Consider the following 21654-nt stretch of genomic DNA (forward strand, 5'->3'; position numbering starts at 1 on the left):
TTACAGTTGGCTGATGCTCTCTGCCAGAATTAAACTGTCCTATCAGGAAGGTCAGCCTAGGGCAAATACAAAGTGCAGATTCCCTCCGTCTTTTCTGGACCTGTATCCTTTCATGGGCTTGTGCTTGATAGTGGCTTAGGAATTCCTCTGTTTGTAGGAGTTTGAATGTCCCCCCTACTTCCAGGAAACAGATCCTCTCCTTGGCCCAAGGCCATTTGCCTCAATTGTTTCTTATCCTGCTTTCATTTTCTCAAGCTGCTTTTGCCCGGAGATCAAATTCTGGGAGGTGGGTATACTGGAGGGAAGTTTCCCAAATTAGCCTTTCCTGGAGGAAAGAAGGCCATTACAGATCAAAAGTGGTAGGTTCTCTGCCAGATGCCCTCAGATGACCAATTCCTGAGATACTGGGGCTTCAAAGAGAGAAAAAGTTGACTGCTAGGCATAAAGCAGGAGAGCAGATGGCCTAGCAGTCCAAAATCTGTCTCCCCAAACTGCAGTAATTCTAATGGTTTTATAGTACCAAAAGATGGGCAGGTTTTAGGATAATGAGCAAGGTGGCTTGAGATGAAGAGGTCACAAATGATCTAATTATTGAGCATGCACAGATGATTACATACTTAGTCACAGAACATGTGTAAGAAAATGGCAGCCTTAATATGATGGAGGGCATGATTTTTAGTATTATAATGAAGTACAGGTAGATTAAAGTCTTAAGCTACAGCACATGTTGGGCAGGCCAGTTTTGGTTAGATACAGCTCCCTCTATCAAGATAGCTTTGGAACTGAGGTGGGTTAGTTCTGGGCTGACTCAAGGCCTTTCATTAATAAACATTAGGGGCTGTTTCAGTCGCAAGGTTTTTACAATCATAAGATAAAGGCTATATAGTTATACAATCATTATCAAAGATCAAGGTAGCTGGATTACATACAGGTCAGTAATTTTAGGTTTTCCCTCAGTCTGTTCTAATATACTAGAAAGTAAAAAGAAATATCTATATAATGATTCAGTAATCATAATCATTTCTTAAATCTTAACTTCTTGGTTACACGAAGGACCCACAGGGAGAATGCTGGCTGGCTCCAGACTTTCCCGGGGAGATTATAAGGGAGGGCCAGGAAGGGTGCCAGAAGCTTCTTCCAGGGCTCCCCAAAACTGTGCTCTCTTGACTTGGTCCCTGCCTTGCTGATGCTGCTTTTCAACTGTCCTCCATAGCTCTGAGGAAGCATACGGTCTTTTATTCTCCCTTGCTGCCTTTGTCTGGGGTGGGCTGGAAAAGTTGTAGCTGTCAGAGCCAGTTCCCCAGAGATCTGCGGTAGCTAATCAAAAGCATTGATCAGGGATAGGCCCGTGCTGCTGCCTGCTGGGAGAGTGCAGGATGGGTGCTGGTAACCTCTGTGCTGAGAGAGCAATTTACTGTTATTTACTGTAATTTACCAGCTTCTTCCTCCTGCTCTTTCCTGGTTGCTGTATGCTATTCTAGTAGACACTGGGGTTCTGAAATAGTTGATTCAGACAGTTCCTGCCTGTTTTAATAGTTGTTTTGGTGGAGTAATTGATTCCTGGAGCTTCCTGTTCTGCCATCTTCCCACAATTTCTCTATTCCCTAGTATTTTGAAACAGATATATAGTACTTTTGAATTCAGGTTTACTGATATTTTAATGTATCCATGATGCATTTCAAATCCTGTATCCTTGGTTCATAGAACTACATTGTCTACTTGTTGTTGTTCTCTGTATAGTTTACAACTGAATCTTGAAGCAAAACAGCAACAACAATCATTTTTATTGTTTATTCATTATTTTTGTTATTTTATTTCATACTTATTGCCAGGTATTAGAACTAAGATAGTTATATAAATTATCTTGTTTATTCTTTGCAATGAGGACACTGAATCACAGAGAGAGGTCAAGTAATTTGTTCAAAGCTACAGAGCTAGTCATTGGAGGACCTGCGAGTGAAACCCAGGCACGAGTGACCTGTAAGCCCACCCACGTTCTTAGCCCTCCTGTTTCCTGTCAGTATGTATTAATTAGCTGAGAAGATGGCTCTTCAGAGTGGCAGACACAAGTTAGGCTGTTACAATTTTTTTCAATTAAATATGTTAAGTGCTGTTTATAATAGATGAGAATATAAGCTTTTTGGCTTCACCACTCACTAGCAAATGTTGACACTGGAGAAGCTGCTTATTCCCTCTGCCTGTTTGCTCATCTGTAAAATGGGATTATAGTAGCACCTACGTTACAGAGTTAGAGTGAGCACTGAATGTGAAAATGCGTGTTAAGTGTCCATCAGTGCTTAGCCCATTTTAAGTGCTCAGTAGAGTTGGTTATTTAGTAGTTGAACATGGTTGCTGTGAGAATACTAATATGGGGCATCAAAACCCATCTTGGAATTGTGATCATGAAAAATTTCCCAGATGTTGTCAAACCTCCGTGAATTAGTAAGTGATGAAAGGGAGAAAGGGGTCTTTCACAAAGGGGAAATGGCTCTGAGTCATTCATCAGTGATGGGGCATAAAGTGTTATAGATGAGATAGGAAGGTGGGCAGGGAGCAAATCATGGTATTACTGTTTTAGCAGACCCAGGGCTCTGACTGTATCCTGGAAAATGGGGAGCCAAGGAAGAATTTGTACTTAGTGCTCTGTACATTGGCTGGTTTGTGGAAAATGAATTCACGGGGGCCACACGGAGACACTGAGATGTGTGAGAAGACTGTTCTAAGAGTCCATATGGGATGGGGAGTGCCTGGATAGTGAGGAGGGCAAAAGACGAACGAGCACTATGTTTACATCAGAGGCTTGCTCTTGTGATTTAAGTTCTAGGGGCTCTGAAGCAGAACTGAAGAAAAATACAACTTGCTGTGTGTTTATTCCTTTTGAGAAAATGAATTAGATCGGCTGCAGTATGGATTTCTAAGGCGGACAAATTTGGTCAAGAAGTAGAAAGAGGTGCCCCACATTTCTGCCTCGCACACTGCTTGGCTTGAGTGTGTGTATGTACAAATCTCCTGGCTTGCGCAGAAAAAAACCTGTTCTCCATTTTCTAGTGATTGCAAAATCCTCTTTTATCACAGTATGTGATGATAACACCATTCTTGTTTGCAAGTTTTCTCTTGACAATTTTTTTTTCCTGATAGTATCTCACCAGTGGTTTCAAGCAGAAATGGAAATAAACCAGAAAATGATTTATATGAAAGAGGCGTTTTCTCCTTACCCTTAAGTACATGCACACATAAACAAGGAAAATGAAGAGTAGCAGCTAACTTTCCTTTCTTTGTATACAATGTAGTGTTTTGTTATGCCTTTTGGAAGAAGAGCTATGGAGATAAATGTAAATGTATGTCAGGATAGCCAGCTTGTTATCTGAAGTGGGTATCAGCTTTCTGGAAGGAGTAGAGACATTTCTTTGTCATTTCCTTTGGAATAGTATTTGTTTGGAAATGCTAGAAGGCATTTCTCTTCCCACAGTGCCGCAGTAAAAGTAAACACGTACATTTCTAACAAAACAGATTGTTGGAGAGTTCTTTGAAATGTTTAAATAAAAGTATTTATCATATGCTGAAACTGTTTGATTCTTAACCCTTCCCTATAAGCAGCCCTGTGTTCCTCAAGCATTACTTATGAGCATTATGAGCACATAAGAGAAGAAACTGGGGCTGGAATGCCCTCTTCTGTAAACAACTAGAAAACTGGACAATAGAAGAGGCAGTTATTTTCAGACATTGGACAACAGGCAGCCAGGATTATGATCCTTGAGAGAAGAGAACCACATTTTCCCTGGCACTGTACAGTAGGGTGATACAGGAGGTGCTGGCCGAACATGCTGGGCTCACAGAATTGAGAATGTAGAAATCAGAGTTCAAGGCTGCTGAAGAGGCTGGAATTTGCAGGGCAGGGTGCCAGGGAGGAAAGCTATGCAGAAGGGGGACCCAGAAGCCGGGCAGGGTGAGACCTAGCAGAGAGCAGCTGCTACCAGGCTGAGAACAGAATGGAGATACCAGAGGTCACGAGTGCTGGGAGAAATTGGAGTTCTGTTTGATATATCGGAAAGGCTGAGTCTTAGGAGTAAGGGCCACACCCTAGGTTAAAAGCCATTTGCTAGGACTAAGGACACACTGAAATAGACCCATCTTAACAAGAATAAAACCATGCCTGATAGGATCAGGAGGATCTGCCAGTAATTTAGCTGCCACCAGAACCAAACTCAACACCTTTTAATTGCCTGCCATATGATAGAAAAGAAGCCAGAAAATTGTGCCCCATATTCAAACAAAAGCAATCAGGAGAAATAGAGAGTGAGAGTGACTTTAAGAGAGTCTTCTAGCAGGTAACAGGAGACAGATGGGGAGAGAGATGGCTGTGTGATGGAGGCCAGGACTGAGTCACAGAATGCCTGCAAGCCACCACTAGAGGTACGGACTTTGGAGAAAACATGATGCTGTTGCCTCCTTGATCTTGGACTAAAGGCCTCTAAAACTGTGAGACAATAAATTCCTGTTGTTTAAGCCAAAACAAACACACAAAAAACAGTATTATACTAGATTTTGCTTTCTAATTCTTGCTTTGACACTTCCTGGCTGAGTCATATTGGGAAGTTCCTTAACCTTTGGGAACTTAAGCTACTGCACTTTAAAATAATACTTGCCTATTCTCAGGATCCTAAGGCTTAAGTGAGAAAGTGTATACGAAAGCTCTTTGTAAATGATGGTGATTTCTTCTACAAACGTTAAATTATTATTAATAGCTTGGTTAAAGAAGAAAAATGACTAAGGTAGAGATTTTCCTTAATTCAGGTCAAATAAAAGATTGATTATACAAGAGTTTCTTTTTCCCCAGTGGATCCTTTGGTTCCTTCTGCTTGCCTCCTTTTTCATTTCCTGTCCTTATTATTCCAGGCAAAGCTTCAGTGACTGAAGGAGTTGTTGATTTTCCGAATTTTGAGAACGGTGAGTTTGGAGCACAGCCGAGTCATGTGTAAGAGACAACATGTAAGTCAAGATCCACATTTTATCCATTCTCAAAGACCTCGTGGGTGTGAAGGTCCTCATAATCCCTAGAGCTTTATTCTGAGATTGTGTGTGAGGCCCTGATGAGATAGAGGGAACTTCAGGACTTTGCAGTGCCTCGGGGTTGGAAGTGGAGGAAAAATAAACCAAGGACATGCCGGTATGATTTGGGGCAGGAAGTAGGATTGGAGGAGGCCAGCACCCTGGGCCAAAGGGGTAGAAATGTACAGAACCAAGGGCACAGGAAATAGTGTCAGCCTGAATCACTGGAGATGGCAGGAAGGGGTGCTGTTGGATCTGATGTAAGATAAACCAGGTGGGAAACATTCCAGGGAGGCCTGGGAGAAAAATTTGGAGCCAGATCTTTCCCTTTAATCTGGAATTGACTTTTGATTGAGGCTCTTTATTCTGAAGGTTTGCAGTTACCAGGTCTTGCCTCTTCTCCAGAGTTGAGCCGTCAAAAGTCAGTGCTGCACAGAGTGTCAGTCTGAGATGAGATAAGGAGCTTGCCCTAGAGAACAAACCAACACGCTGCTTCCTTTGTTGAGAAAGTTTTGCTACCAGAACTAAAAGTCAGCTGAACTAAACTCTGCTCTTTTGCTGTAGTTGATTTACATTCTGGCACAAGGTCCTTACTCTTTCACTAACCAGCAGTAAACATTGAGTACTGTATAAAAAGGTAACATTATTTCAAATTTTATGTTAACCATTCTCTTGATTTTTAAAAAATAATTGCTTTGTTGTATATCTGAACATTATATTGCTTCATTTTGCCTGTTTTTATGCTTGATAATAAATAATACATTGTATATAGTATTCTGCAATTTGCATTTTTCTCTCAGTTATGTTGGGACAATTCATTTGTTGCTTTTAATTGTAGCAAATTAATTTCTATTGTTAAATAAAATTCTATTTGAAAATATATCACAGTTTATTTTGTCCGCTGCTGCACATCTCTCCAACATTTGATATTGTTGGGACTTGGTTATTTTGTTGCCAGTCTAGTGGGTATAAAATAGTATATCATTGTGGTCTTAATTTGCATTTTCCTGATTAATAGTGAGACTGAGCATCTTTTTATTTGTTGACTTGGCATTTGTTTCATCTTTTGTGAAATTCCAATTTTCCCCCTCCCCCATATTTTCCCTTTAGGTTGTTTTTTCTTATTGACTTGTGTATATTACAAATACTTAATCTAGTTTGTGGCTTGTCTTTTCGCTTTCTTTTTCATGTTCTTTGGAGAACAAAAGTTCTTGATTTAAAATTATCCATCTTTTCTTTGATGGCGAGGTTTTTCATAGCTTTTAAAGTAGTGTTCTGTATTCCAAAATTATAAAGATGGTCTCCTCTATTTTATTCTAAAATTTTAAAGTTTTGCCTTTTACGTTTTTAAGTCTTGTGCCCATTTGGAATTGACCTTTTTTTATGTGGTGTGAAGTAGGGATTTAACTTAATTTTCCTCCATACAGATAAGCAGTTTCCCCTCATACCATTTATTAATTGCTTATTTTTTTCTGTAGGACCACCCTGTCATGTTTGAGTTTCCATACCTGTGGAAACCCTGAGCTACATTGTTTTATTGGTCAGTGTTTCTATCTCTGAGAAACTAGACCCTGTCATAATTAGTGTAGTTTTAAAATCAGTCTATATATGGTAGGGAAAATCCTTCTCTGCCCCTCCCCTTTAAATTTTATATTAAAAATATCTTTTCTTCAATTTGGATTTCTATCCCTTTGTTGCAGGTTGTTTCGGTCTGCTAAAGCTGCCGAAATGCAATATACCAGAAATGGGTTGGCTTTTAACAATGGGGATTTATTGAGTTACAAGTTACAATTCTAAGGCTGTGCAAATGTCCAAATTAAAGCATCAGCAAGAGGATGCCTTCTCTAAAGAAAGGCTGCTGGCATCTGGAGTTCCTCTGTCACATGGGAAGGCATATGGCCATATCTGCTGGTCCTTCTCTCCTGGGTTCTGGTTTTAATGACTCTTGTCTCTGAGCTCTTGTGTGTCCTTCTTGCTTCTCTGGACATTCTCTCTTTCTCTGCTTTCTCTCCAAATGTCTCTACCTTTTATCCTTTCATAAAGGACTCTCTTAAAAAATTAAGACCCACCTTGAATGGGCTGGGTCACATCTCAATTGAGACAACCTATTCAGAAGGTCCCACCCACAATAGCAGTGCACCCACAACAATGGATCAAAAGAACATGGTCTTTTCTGGGGTACATAACAGGTCCAAAACAGCACACAGGTATAGAAAAATAATGTTAATTTCTGTATGTCGATATGATTCCCAGCTACCTTGCTACACTTATTTACTTGGATTTTCATTGTAAAAAATCAGATCAACCTCAAGTAAATCAAAGTTCTGTTCCTATATTTTAATATACTCATTTCTTATACTGTTTGTTTCTTTCATCTTATTTCACTAACTGTGATTTCCTGTGAAATTGATAAACTTACTATGTAATGTTATTGATGGTGTTTGCATAGGCTTTTTGTTGATACCTTGTGTCAAGTTTTAAGGACAGCCCCCTTTTGATACTATAATAAGATAGGAGTAGGCTGTTTTTAAACCATGACTAGAATTTTATCGGGAACTTCTTAAACATCCATTGAAATTTGTTATCAAATTTTTGGTATATAACTGATATATATGTCATATATTATTAGCATGCCTATAGATGCATATGTATTTATTACATGTATAGGTATGCTAATTTTAAAACACCCTAGTATTTTTGGGATAAACCCACCTTGGCCATGATGTAATTTTGTTAATATTTTGCTTATAATTTTTGAGTCATTATATATAAATGAAAATTAGTCTGTTATTTACTTTTTCTAGTATGGCCTTTGTCAGGTTTTTGTTTGTTTGTCTGTTTTTATAATTAAGATTATTCTGACCTCATAGAAAGGATATGGAGTGTTCCCTTTTTTTTTTTTCAATTCCTAGGACTAGTTTGTGGTGTATAAAATGGAGGTGATCTGTCCGTTGGCAGTTTGATAGAACTTGCCTTTAAAACCACCTGAGCTAGGTGTTTTCTATTTGGGAAGAATTGAAAACTACTGATACAGTTTCATTAATGGGTTTTAGGACTGTTCAGACTTTCAGTTATTCATTGAGTTAATATTAGCAGAGTTTCATAGCTTTTTCTTGGTATTTGCCAATTTTCTTTTGGTTCTCAAATTTATTGTCATAAATTTGTAGGATTCTTTTTTATCATTTTAATATCTGTTGTTTCAGTAGTTGTGCTCCCACCTTTCTGATTATTTTAGACTTTTTTCTTGGTTAGACTCGTTAGAGATTTATCCTAATTTATTAAGACTTTAAAAGAACAAATGTTTGTCCTCGTTCATCTTTTCTATATATATTGTTTCAAAAATTAATTTAATTTTTGTTATTGATTTCTTATTTCTTTATGTATCTTAGTTTTCTATTTCAATAATTTTCCTGTTGCCTTTATAATTTCCCTCTTTGAACTTGTGCTTATTTTGTTTTCAGAATTCTGAATTTAAAATTCAAAAATTAAAAAAAATTCCTTTAAAATACAACTTTTACTATATCTTGTAAAATTTCATAAGTAGGAATTTCATTATCATTAAATTCTATATATTTAAAGGTTTCTTAATGATTCTTCCGTGACCTATAGGTTATTTTGAGGTATATTTAAATATTTTCAAACATATGCATTTTAAAATTTACCTTGTATTTTAAAAATATGTAATTGAATTGTTTCCTGGTCAAAGGGTATGTTCTACAACAGTGTTGACGAATAAGAATATAATGTGAGCCACATACTTATCTTTAAAATTTCTGGTAGCCACATTTCAAAGAAATAATTGAAATTAATTTTAATAATTTTATTTAGCCCAATTTATCCTAAGTATTATCAGTTCAACATGTACTCAATAAAAAATTAGTGAGATATTTTACATTCTTCCTTTTGTTTGAAGTCTTAGAAATCTTGTGTGTATTTTAACTTAGAACACATCTCAATTCAGACTAGCCACATTTCAGGTGCTTAGTAGCCAACATATGCCTGGTGTCAGCTGTGTTGGTTTCTATGATGCTGAATAGTTGAGATTTTTTGAGATGTATTATATGGCTTAGTGTAGGAACAGGTTTTCAAAATGTTTTGTGTGTTTGAAAAAATTGTTGAGTACATGGTACTAAGTATGTCATTAAATCAAGTGTTATTTATGTTGTTCAAATTTTCTATTATTCGTTTTTTCCTGCTGATTTATCAGTAATTGAGGGGTATGTTGGAATCTCCCATTATAATATAGAAAATTTGTTAGTTTCTCCTTGTAGTTATATCAATTTTTGCTTCATATTTTTGTTGCTATTTTATCAGATACAAAACATGTTTAGAATTTTTGCATCTTCCTACTGACTTGATCTTGTTTTTATTATGTATCTATGGTACTCCTTTATGCCTTAAAGTTTATTTTGTCTGCTATATGAGTATCTCAGTCTTCTTATGCTAATCATTTGCCAGGTAAATCTGTTTTTATTTATTTACTTCAGCTTTTCCATGCCCTAGTGTTTTGGGTCTATATCCCATAAGTTGTTCATTTGCTTTTTTTTTTTTTTTTAGTTTCCTTTTTGAAATATAGTCTAATGATCTCTCTTTTAACTGTATGTCTTTGATACATTTTTCTTGCTAATTTTCATTATTCCTGTTTTTTTTGAATTAAAGTTTTTGTTGGTTGGTATTCTCATTCAATGTTTTCTCCCTGCTGGTTTGGAAATTGTGTATTCTATTTCTGTTTTTCTAATAATTACCTTTGAAAGAACACTGTGCATACTTAAGAGTTCTAAAATCAATCAGTATTTAAAGTATTCTTATCCTCTTTCAGAATAAACACAAACACAGATGAAGATTGTCTTCTTCTGTACTTGGTGCTTTTCTCAGTATTTTAGTTCTGACCTTTGTTTCACCGTACAAATTAGACAATTAATCGTTATTTTGTTGAGATGGTATTTAACTTCACCTGTGTGTTTACCATTTCTTGCTCCTCTTCCCTTCTTGCACAGTATACCTTTTCTCTGGTGAGATTCGCCTTCTTCAGAATTTTCTTTCTTGAAAATCTCTTTATGGTAACTTCTCTCAGTTGCAGTTTATCTAAAAATGTCTTTATTTCACTCTCGCAATTCTTAGTTGACAGTTATTTTCTCCCAGCATTGTGAACATACTGTTCTCCTATCTTAAGTCTTTTGCTTTTTCTACTAAGTAATCTACTGTTCAGGTTAGTGTGCTGCCCTGATATATCCCAGAGTAATTTGGGCACAGAATAAAAATGTATTTGCAAAGCCCCACTGAGGGACTAGGGAAAAATGTAGAAATATTAAACTTCCACACCTGGGGAATTACTGATATTCTTACAAGCATTGGGGACTAATTTAGAAGGCTGAGCCCTCGATCTTGGGGCTTGCCCTTCTGAAGCTTGTTACTGCAAAGGAGAGGCTAAGCCTACTTATAATGGTGCCTAAGAGTCACCCCCAGAGAACCTCTTTTGTTGCTGAGATGTGGCCTCTCTCTCTCTAAGCCCACTTGGCAGGTAATTCACTGCTCTACCCGCTATGTGGGATATGACTCCCAGGGGTATAAATCTCCCTGGCAAAGCAGGACATGACTCCTGGGATGAGCCTGGACCTAGCACTGTGGGATTAAGAAAGTCTTCTTGACCAAAAGGGGGAAGACAAATGAAATAAAATAAAGCTTCGGTGACTGATAGATTTCATATGGAGTTGTGAGGTCATTCTAGATGTTATTCTTATGTGTTATATAGATATCCCTTTTTAGTTTTTAGTAGATTGGAATAGCTAGTAGGAAATACCTGAAACTATTGAACTGCAAACCAGTAGCCTTGACTCTTGAAGATGATTGTAAAACTATGTAGCTTATACAGTGTGACTGTGTGATTGTGGAAAACTTGTGGCTGCCCCTCCCTTTCTCCAGTGTATGGACAGATGAGTAGAAAAATGGGAACAAAAATTAAATGAATAATGGGGGGATGGGATGTTTTGGGTGTTCTTTACTTGAATTTTTATTCTTATTTTAAATTTTTTTTTTTGGAGTAATGAAAATGTTCAAAAATTGATTTTGGTGATGAATGCACAACTATATGATGGTACTGTGAACAAAGACTGTACACTGTGGATGATTGTAGGGTATGTGTATATAGCTCAATAAAACTGAATTGAAAATAAAACAAAAAAATCCACCATTAGTCTTTCAGTTGCCATTCTTTAAAAGATGATTTAGTCTAAGATCATTTGTCATTGCTGTTCTGTGGTTTCGCTACAGTATGTCTATGTGGAGTTTTCTGTTTTTAAAAAGATTATCTTGTTTATTGTTATCTTGCTTGTTTGTTGTATATTATGTATATGTATATTATGGATTCAAGTCATTCATCAGTCTTGAATTCCTCAACTGTTATTGATTTGCATGCTTTCCCTCCTCCATTCTCTCATCTCCTTCTGGTTTTCATTTGATAGATGGTGGAACTTCCCTTTTTCCATCTAAGTCTTTGATTTCTATTTGATATTTTCCTCCTTGTCTTTCTTTTTTCTTTGTTTCCTTCTGGATAACTTCTGCAAATTTAACTTACAGTTCAAAAATTCTTTCTTTAGCAGTGTTGAAACTTTTATTTAATTCATCCATTCTGTTTCAAATTTCATTGATTTTATATATATAGATAGATATATAGATACATAATTTCTAAAAGCTCTGTTTCTGTTTCAAGTCTGTCTGAATATATTTGATGGTCTCATTTTGCTAGCTCACTTTTTTTTTTAACTCCTCCTTCTTTATCTTTGAACCACACCAAACAGAAATAGTTCATATTCTGTATTTGATAATGCCACTATCTGAAATATATGGTGATCTAAAGTTGTGTTTGTGGCTTGTGTGTTAGTGTTCATGGTGATTTTTTATTAGGAGCTAATATTTTGCTTGATGATTATCTTTTGGAATCTGGACATCTTACATCTTGAGATTTGTATTTGTTTTTGCTAAGAGCCTGGAAGATGCTACACACCCAGAATCCGTTTGGTCCCCTTTGGGAATCCTGGTTTCAGGTTGTGGTTTCCCTAGTTTGCTGAGAGCTGAAGGTCTATATATCCCATCCCACTGCTTGTTTTCATGGTTGCCTCCAAGGTAACCCCTTCTTTGCTTACTGCTTAGTGCTGCTTTTCCCAGGTTTCAGTATATTGTTCCTGCCAGATCTTCCTGAAGATTTGTTTCTTTTATTAGAGCTAAACAATGCATTAAAAAATATTTTTAAAAATGATTTGTCCAGAATCTAATTGCAGCATAGCATAAGGACTCTGCAAATATTTAATTCACCATAATTCCATAATTCCCAGAGGGGGCCAAACAGATTCTGGGTGTGTGGCATCTTCCAGGCTCTTAGCAAAAACAAATACAAATCTCGATATTTAATTCACCATAATCAGAAGTGCCTAAGTGATTTCTTACAGTTGGTTTTCCTGAATATGCTCTTTATCAGTTTTCTTAATCCCTTCAAACTCTAAATTATTTGTGGTAAGTTATTTTCCTTTATTTCACTTAGGGATAAGAAAATAATGAAATGAGGTTTCTGGAAACTAGCAAAACCACATCTCTACTCATATCACATACTAAAGCCTTATTTTTTTGGCCTGGGTTCTTTTTCTGGTGAATCTCATTAATATTTACTCTCCTGGAAGATGGAATAACTACTCTTGTAATAACTCACTAGAACACAATTTTTATTCATCACCCTTTTGTTTTGCCTCACAGTCTATTGTCTGTTAAAGATTCAGTTGTGGTCATCTGCCTGCAAAGGACTTTCTTCCTCACATAAACTGCAGTAAAGAAAATAGATATTTACTGTGCGAATTGGAGGCATCTTCTCTGTAATTTCCCCATATCCCTACATTCTACATTCCTTTAATAGGCATAGAAAACAGAATGACACTTTTGATCTGTAAAATGTTAAGTTGCCTTAGCTTTGGCACATGAAAAAATTTAAAAATTTTAAAATGAATGTCAATCTGTCGTGCTGATTTTTATCATTTTTATCCATTCTTAAGCTGAATAATCACTTGTAGGTGACCATAATTTTTCAGAAGATATGCAGATCTGATATGTATGTGTGGATTAGGACTTTGTGATGAAAGTGATACATTAGTTAGACTTGTCTCTAGTCTGTAAAGTCTTTATGCTTTGTAGGTTACAGATAGAATTTTTGTAATGTTAGTGTAATCATGTAAGACAGGCACTGAAAACATTCCTCGGACATGCTGAGATCCATGGCTTGAGATTCTCTGAGGAATTCCCCTGGTATTGGCCCCATAACTTTAATATGGAAAATATAAACTCCAGAAAATCCGATAACTTTTCCTCCCTTGAATAGTAAGCTCTAATGACTAGCTATTTCCATCTGTATCCTCATATTCCTGTATTATTGTTGGCAGTCAGTTCAGGCATGCCTGCAAGTTTTTGCTTTCCAAATAGTGTAGTTAGCTGAGCAATCAGGAAGCTTCACCTGGGGAACTGGGAAGGAGATGAAGTAGAACTGGAGAAGCTTGCCTGGAATGTTGAGTGCTCTCTGGGAAATCCTGCCCAGCCTTCTGGGCTGAGGGAGTCATCATTTCACAAGGGCACCCTACTTGGGGAGGGAGAAGGAATCTAATTGTTACTGCTCCCAGTTCTGCTGGCCTGGGCCAGGCAGTTCATTTGGTAGAACCCTTTGAGCCTCCTGATTCCCCTCTTTTTCTCTAAATATGTGTCCCTTTGAAGGTTGTGACTTGTATCACTAACATTATTTTAACACAGTTAAACCGAGTGCCATTTATTTGCTACGGAGTTGTGACTCTGGTCGTAACAATAGGATTCAGAGACAGCCCTAGAATGAGGTCTTTCAGATGTCCATTTCAGTTAGGGTGTTAAAAACTGGACAGGGACCATAAATCTGATTTTGATCACCAAGCCCCATCGTATAACTCAGGGCAGTGTGCTTTGCTGCACATGCTTCCTGCGTCCCGTGTGCTCCTGTAACACTTACTCATCTCTCCCTGACTTGGCATGGGAACACTTGACCATTCTTAATATCTTCCTCCTAAGTAATGAATTTGTGTATTTCTAAGCAAAGTTTTGAGAAGTGAGGATTATTTTATACATTTTCTTGTCCAATTTGTCCTCCCTTCTGCTCTCCAAATTCCCATCTGTATGTTTGTTGTCATACTCTTTATTTGATGCCTGCAAAAATGCCCCTAGAGTAATTTTTATTTGTCTTTGCTTAATCAGCATGTTTAGGGCTTGCCAGCTTGGCATGGTGGAAGTCATACTAGCATCCTTGGTAGCCAACTTGAACTACCTGGGTTCAAGTTGAAGTTCTACTTAAAGTCTATATGACTTTGGTTGATCAGTTAGGTTTTCTGAGTTTTAGTTTTCCCATCTAATAACTGCCTTGCTCTGTTAGCATCAGGTTTAGTTGCCTGTGTTCAAAACTCAAAAGAACAGTTGCTCAAAGAAGACAGAAATATATTTCTTCTTCCACAAACAATGTCTAGAGGACAGAAGTTAAGAGATGGGAGAGTGCTGGATGGTGTCAGGAACCCAGAACCCAGACTCTTCTGTCTTGTTGCTCTGACATCCTTAGCATGTGGCTTCTGCCTCATTGTTCGTGAGGGCTGCTCAATCATTTGTCAAATTTGAGCCAACCAAAAGGAGAAAAAGGGCGAAGAAGAGTTTGTTCCCCCCCTTTAAGGAAACTTCTGGGAAGTGATGATTCTTTAGCTTCAGTTTCACATATTAGGGCATTAGTTCTCAAATGTTTTGGTCTTAGGAGCTCTTTATACTCATAAAAATTTTTGAGAGCCCCAGAAGCTTTTGTTTGTGTGAATTATATCTAACAGTATTGGGTAGACAGAATAATGGCCTCCGAAGATAACAATGCCCTAATCCCCAGAATCTCAAGTATCTTATCTTACATGACAAAAGAGACTTTGCAGATGTGATTATATTAAGGATCTTGGGATGCGGAGATTGTGGTGGTCAATTTTATGTGTCAACTTGGCTAGGCTATGGTGTCCAGTTGCTCGGCCAAATACTGACTGAGATGTTGCTGTGGAGATGAGATTAGCATCTATAATCAGTTGATTTTTAAGTAAAGATTCAGTTGGAGATCTTATAAATAAGAACTGAGCGTTCCGGAGAAAAACAAGACATTCAGTCTCAAGATGACTCCGTCTGCTCCTCTCCAAGTTTCCAACCTTCTGGCTTCCTGTAGAGATTTTGGATCCAAGACTTCAGTATCAACTCTTACTGTCATTTCCTTGCCCTGTGGAATTCCGCCTGCCTATTGATTGTTGACTTTCCAGCCCCCACCATCATGTAAGTCAATTCCTTAAAATAAGTCTCTTGAATATATGTGTGTAATGTATGAATGTATATGTGTGTATGTGTGTGTCTATCCTGTTGGTTCTGTTTCTCTGGAGAACCCTGACTGATAGACTGAAAAAGAATTTATCGTGAAATGTCCAGGTGGGTCCAGTGAAATCTTATAAGGGTCCATATAAGAGAGAGGCAGGAGTGAAGAGTCAGAGAAAGAGATGTGATGATGCAGCAGAGGTCAGAGTAATGCCACTGCTGAAAGGGGGCCAGGAGCCAAGGAATGAAGGTGGATTCTAGAGGTCAAAAAGACAAGGGACGGATTCTCATGTAAAGCCTCCGGAAGAAACGCAGACCTTTAAGACCAAGTTTTGTACTTCTGAGATCTAAAATTATAAGATAATAAAGATGTGTTGTTTTAAGCCACTAAGTTTATAGTAATGTGTTACAGTAGCATTAGGAAATTAATGCAGATATTTTCTGTATTAACAGTTGAAACTGAGAAATGTAAAAAAAAATACTTCATTTTAAAACAACAAACCCATTGCAGTTAGCATAAATTATTTTTATGAAAAATAACTATTTTCCAAAGGAAAATATTACTGAGAAGATTGTCACTGTTCTACATTTTTGCAAATCTCTTTAATGTATGGTGTACCGGTTTGTATATATTATGCTCCCCAGAAAAAGCCATGTTCTTTGATGCAATCTTGTGGGGGCAGACATGTTAGTGTTGATTAAGTTGGAACGTTTGGATTAGGTTGTTTCCATGGAGATGCTCCCCACTCAAGTGTGGGTGATAACTCTGATTGGATAATTTCCATGGAGGTGTGGCCCCGCACATTCAGTGTGGGCCTTGATTAGTTTGCTAGAGCACTATATAAGCTCAGACAGAAGGAGCAAGCTTGCTACAGCCAAGAGGGACACTTTGAAGAATGCACAGAAGCTGAGAGAGTAGCTGCAGATGAGAGACGGTTTGAAGACGGCCATTGAAGGCAGATTCTTGCTCCAGAGAAGCTAAGAGAGGACAAATGCACCAAGAGCAACTAAGAGTGACCTTTTTGAGGAGCTGAAGCCTAGGGAGGAACATCCTGGGAAAAAGCCATTTTGAAACCAGAACTCTGGAGCAGATGCCAGCCACGTGCCTTCCCAGCTAACAGAGGCTTTCTAGACACCATTGGCCATCCTCCAGTGAAGGTACCCAATTGTTGATGCGTTACCTTGGACACTTTATGGCCTTGTCTGTAACTGTGTAACCAAATAAACCCCCCTTTATAAAAGCCAGTCAATTTCTGGTGTTTTGCATTCTGGCAGCATTAGCAAACCAGAACACATGGCATAATAGAAGTATTATAGATTCTCCCTGTTTCTACATTGTCAGTCTATTGTGATACCATGTACCATGTTGCCTCTGAAAAACATTGTACATGAGAAGAGGAACTTGAAAAAGGCAAATAACATGTTAGTGTTATTATGAAAATAGTTTTGGATTTATGGACAACCTAAAAGTGTTTCAGGGACTCCCAGGTGTCCCCAGACCACACTGAGAACCACTGGGCATAGCCACATGGCCACACCTAGTTGCAAAAGAATCTTGGAAGTGACTCTTAATCTAGGTGACTTGTTAAGAAATTGGGAGTTCTTTTTATAAAGGAAGAAAGGGAGAAGGGCTGTTATGGGACATTTAGCCATCGCATAGACTTCTTATATCGGGTGTTTGATATACTGGGTAGATAAACACTCAACAAAATGTTAGTTTCCTTTCTCCTTTTCCTTATATTAACTAGGAAAAATGGGCATTTTGTTTAGACTGCATGATTTAGAAATACCTGTGACAAAACACAATGGGATGTAGGCAGAAGCATAATTGCAGTGAATTGCATTTTTAGCATTTGTAGATAAATTATATGAACTATCTTTTGTTTGGTGCTCACAGGCAGCGTTTGATATCTTTTTTGGGTCTTTTGAACTTCGCAATATGCTTCCTTTTCTTGGGTAGGAGAAAAGTTGGAGTTGAAATAAGATTTAGGGCTCAGCCTTGATTCATAGTTATTCATGGGTCTGAAAATACATGGGCGTGATGTTTCCTCTGGGGTCATTTTGTAAAAGCAGTCCCTGCTGCTCCCTGGTTGTATTCTGTTGCTGAAGAATAACCCAGTTCTAGTTTCTGATTTGAAATAGCAATTAGGAATATTTGTTCTAAGTCTTCTACATTTTTTTTAAAAAAAGTACTTATGATAAAATAGTTGGGGCTCCAGTGGCTTACTTTTGAGCTTAATATAAAGCTTAGAACTGATCTCATTAATTGATGAATATGCATTTAATGCATTTCATTGCTACTCTTATCTTTAAATCAATTATCTTAATACTTTTTTGGTGAGTAAGGGCTTGGATAGGATTTTAACATCCTGGTCATGGTCTTCAGCTGTTATTTCGACCTCTGGGGAAGAAGGATCCTCTATGTCATTCATACCTGACTTACTAAAATGAACTCTTAGGTTGTCCAGTTCCTAGCTTATCCTGTTGGGAAGGGGGTTTTGGTTTGGGCCTGGGGCCTGGGCTGTAGTTTATGGAGAGGAAACATAGGAGGTTATTTCGAAGCTTTGAGCACTTGGGAGGAAGGTGTATTTGGTTGGAGCCTCAACTGGAGGACTTGGGTAGCCAGAGGACCATGCCAATGTCTGGTGACCCTGACCTGGAGCTGAGAGGGGCATTTTTACTCACTTTGCTATTGACCTGGAGACCACTGAAAACCCTCTTGTGATTGCCAGTTTCTGCTTTACCTTGTGGTGTAGTGTGTTACTACGAACAGGTTCCTAGGGTTGAAACCTCAATTACAACAGAGAGAATGGAAGCACATTGGTGTAACTTGAACTTGTTTGACTGGGAACGCTTTGATACTTAATATCTTGACTCTGAGGAGCTCAGTGTTTTTAGCACATGGCATCTTAATGGTAACATTTATTATCCATGTGTGTGGGTAATACAAAAATATTTGTAAGTGAAACCAGTTGAAGGCTGTCCATATTTAGTTTTTGGATAAATTTCAGATCATTACCTGGTGGCTTTCTTTCCCAGTTTACTATCCCCAAGATTTGCTAGGTGTTCCAGTAGGGGGAAAGCATGGCTGGCTATGAAGCCCTCCTCCTCTCTTCTCTTCAGGGAGTTTACTTTCAGTGTCCACATCTTGTCCTGTACTGCCATGGGGTATCAAAGGTTAAGATCCTGGATAAGAGGCATGTAGCTGGTGATTTATTGCAACAGCTAGTGGTTTTGGAAACTTGGGCTGTAATAATTTTTGAATACTTTAAAATTTAGATTGCAAAAAAATTAGTGTTTTGATTTGGGAGTTTTTGCATTTGTTAATCAAAAAATATAAACAATTTTGATACGCTCAACTAATGCAGGGCCAAGAGCAGTGTCTTATTTTTCCATCAACTCTTTTGCAGGTGTTCCAGTTTGCTAAAGCTGCCATTATGCAAAATGCCAGAAATGAATTGGCTTTTATAAAGGGGATATATTAGGTTACAATTTTACAGTTCTAAGTTCATTGAAGTGTCCAAACTAAGGCATCAACAAGAGGATACCTTCCCTAAGAAAGGCCAATGGTGTCCGGAACACATCTGTCACCTGCAAAGGCACGTGGCTGGCGCCTGCTTGTCCTTTGCTCCTGGGTTCTGGTTTCAAAATGGCTTTCTCCAAAATATCTCTGGGCTGCTGTCTCTCTTAGCTTCTCTCTCTCTCAGCTCTTGTCATTCTTGCTTGTTCTCCCAAGGTATTTCTCTCTAAGTGTCTGGGGGTCCTCTCTCAGCTTCTCCAGGGCAAACTCTGGGTTTCATTTCTTAACTTAGCATCTCCAAACATCTTTCTGTCTGCATCTCCAAGTGTCTGGTCTGTGTTTGTCCCTGAGCTCTCATAAGGACTCCAGTAAACTAATCAAGACCCACCATGAATGGGCAGAGGTCACACCTCCGTGGAGATAATCTAATCAAAAGGTCTCACCCATAGTTGGGTGGGTCACATCTCCAGGGAAACAACCTAATCAAAAGATCCCAACCCATAATAAGTCTGCACCCACAAGATTGCATTAAAGAATGTAGTCTTTCCTGGGGTACATAACAGTTTCAAACTGGCATAGTGGGCTTGCAGGGCTCCCTTCTAGCTGGCTCAGGAGGCATTTCAGGGTTACCAGCCCTTAAGGCCTTCAAACACAGGTCATTGCTTGGGGCATAGAAGGTCTGAGAGTGCTTTGGAAGCTGTATGTGCTAGTTAAGGAAAAATCAGTGTTTCTCTGGAAAGAGGCAGAAATCTGTACATCTAACAGCCTATTTTCTTTTCTATCTCCCTCCTTCCTATTTCTTCCCGATTTCCTAGTTGTCTCCCATGGCAGCTATTACAAGCACTTACTTACTTTTTAGCTCCTGGTCTCCCTCAGCCCAGCTCTTAGCAGATACCCTTACAGACAAAGTCAAGAGACAGCACATGTCCTTTGCCTCCCTCGTCTCCACCTCAGAGTATATGTACCATTTTTCCAGCATGGTTCCAAGCCAGTCTGTTGCTGAGCATTTTTATGTATGGGCAAGGCTTGTTTCTTACTCTCTCATACCCCCTCCCCAGCCCCTACTCCCTGCCCTCTCACAGGCTACCAAGCATCCTGCTATTAAATTTACTACTCCATGGTACTCTGCTTTCTCTGGGGACTGACTGTCCCTTGTCTCTGATGGGTGACTTTCCTGTTGAGACCCTTTTGTCTCATGGGCCACTCCCTCAAAATCCTACTGTATACTTTGTAAACTGATAGTCATGCTTTGACTCTTCCTGAAACATTTGTTGACCTCCCACTGTGGGTCACAGAGCTTGGGTGCAGATTTCCGGAGATAACAGAGATGAATCAGACCGTAGGAGCTGTTGGTGCATAACGAGGAGAGACATGGGAACAAACAACCTCGTTAGAGTGAGGACACAAGGGGGAAGAGGGAGCAACTTCCGTGAAAGACTAGTAAGTGTGCGACTCTCAGACGGTAGGAGAGGGCCATTCCAGGCCATCAGCCAAAAGCCGGTGGTAGGTTACTGTGTGCCCCCCTTCCTGAGGGCATTTCACTGTAACTAGTCTAAAGCAGAGGGGCACTTCTGTAACTAAAGGATCCCTTAACTGTAGAGTTTGGCTCACTATAGCAGGGGGTGGGAAAGACCTTTTTTGGGTGGAAGTCCTATAGGTGTTCCTAAGATAACATCACATGGCTAACTGCCAATTCTATATAACTTTCAGGCCAGGCTTTGACCTAGGAGAAGATAACAGTCCTTAGTGAAGTTCCCAAGCCTAGAGGGCTTCCTTGGATTCTTGTGCTTTAGTCACTTGGTTACATACTCAGTGCTCAAGGGCTCTGATACTTGAACTTCCTCTTCCCAGGGGAAGGCTTTGGATTCTGAGTTGGGAATGAGACTCCATCACAGGAACCTCCTAGTATAAACCAGATTTGTTTTAGTCTATTTATCTTTTTCTTCATGGATAATACAGGTCACAGTTTGTTATAATTGTGTGTGTATGTGAACTTTCTCCCACTGTTTTTTTTTTTTTTAACTTTTTATTTTGAAATAGTTTCAAACTTACAGGACAGCTGCAAAAATAATGGAAACCCCATACAGAGAACTCCAACATACCCACTCCCCCAGATACCCAGATCCACAAGTTTTAACATTTTGCCACCTTTGCCATTCCCTCTCCCTCCCTCCCTCCCTCCCTCCCTCCCTTCCTTTCTGTTCTCTGAACATTTGAGAGCAGATTACATACATCATACTCCTTGAACACATAAATACTTCATGTAAATGTCCTACAAACAAGAATGTTCACATGTGTAATCACTTAAGTGCAGTTAGTAAGTTCGAGAAATTTAATGTTGATGTAAAGCTTATATTCTATATGCCAATTTTTTCTTATGTCCCAATAATATCCTTTTGTGCTTTTTCTCCTCCAATCTTAGATCCCATTCAGTATCATGTATTGCATTTGTCATAATCTTTTTAGCTTTTTTCTTTTTTTTAAAAATTGTGGAAACATACATACAACATAAATCTTTCCACCCCAGCCCCTCCCCGGCATACTGTTCACTGGGATTAATCATATTTCCAATGTTGCAGTACCGTCACCACCTTCCATTTCTAGAACTTTCCCTTAACCCCATACAGAAACCCTATACTCATTTTTGCCCTAACTCCTCATTGTCCCTACCCCCCACCTCTGGTAACCTGTACCCTACTTTCTAT

General features: G+C 38.6%; 1 protein-coding gene across 10 annotated transcripts in view; it reads left to right on the forward strand.

Moving 5' to 3' along the window:
* SGMS1 (sphingomyelin synthase 1) overlaps nt 1-21654 on the forward strand; it is a 361911-nt gene that overhangs the window by 124460 nt on the left and 215797 nt on the right. For 9 of the 10 annotated variants that reach the window (XM_037804108.1, XM_037804106.1, XM_037804103.1 and 6 more), the window contains one exon: nt 4897-4989. The gene's annotated coding sequence lies outside the window, so the exon portion shown is untranslated. The remainder of the gene's footprint in view (nt 1-4896; nt 4990-21654) is intronic. The other variant, XM_037804110.1, reaches the window with a different exon arrangement.

This window comes from Choloepus didactylus, chromosome 15 (assembly GCF_015220235.1).
Source record: "Choloepus didactylus isolate mChoDid1 chromosome 15, mChoDid1.pri, whole genome shotgun sequence".
Taxonomy (NCBI): domain Eukaryota; kingdom Metazoa; phylum Chordata; class Mammalia; order Pilosa; family Megalonychidae; genus Choloepus; species Choloepus didactylus.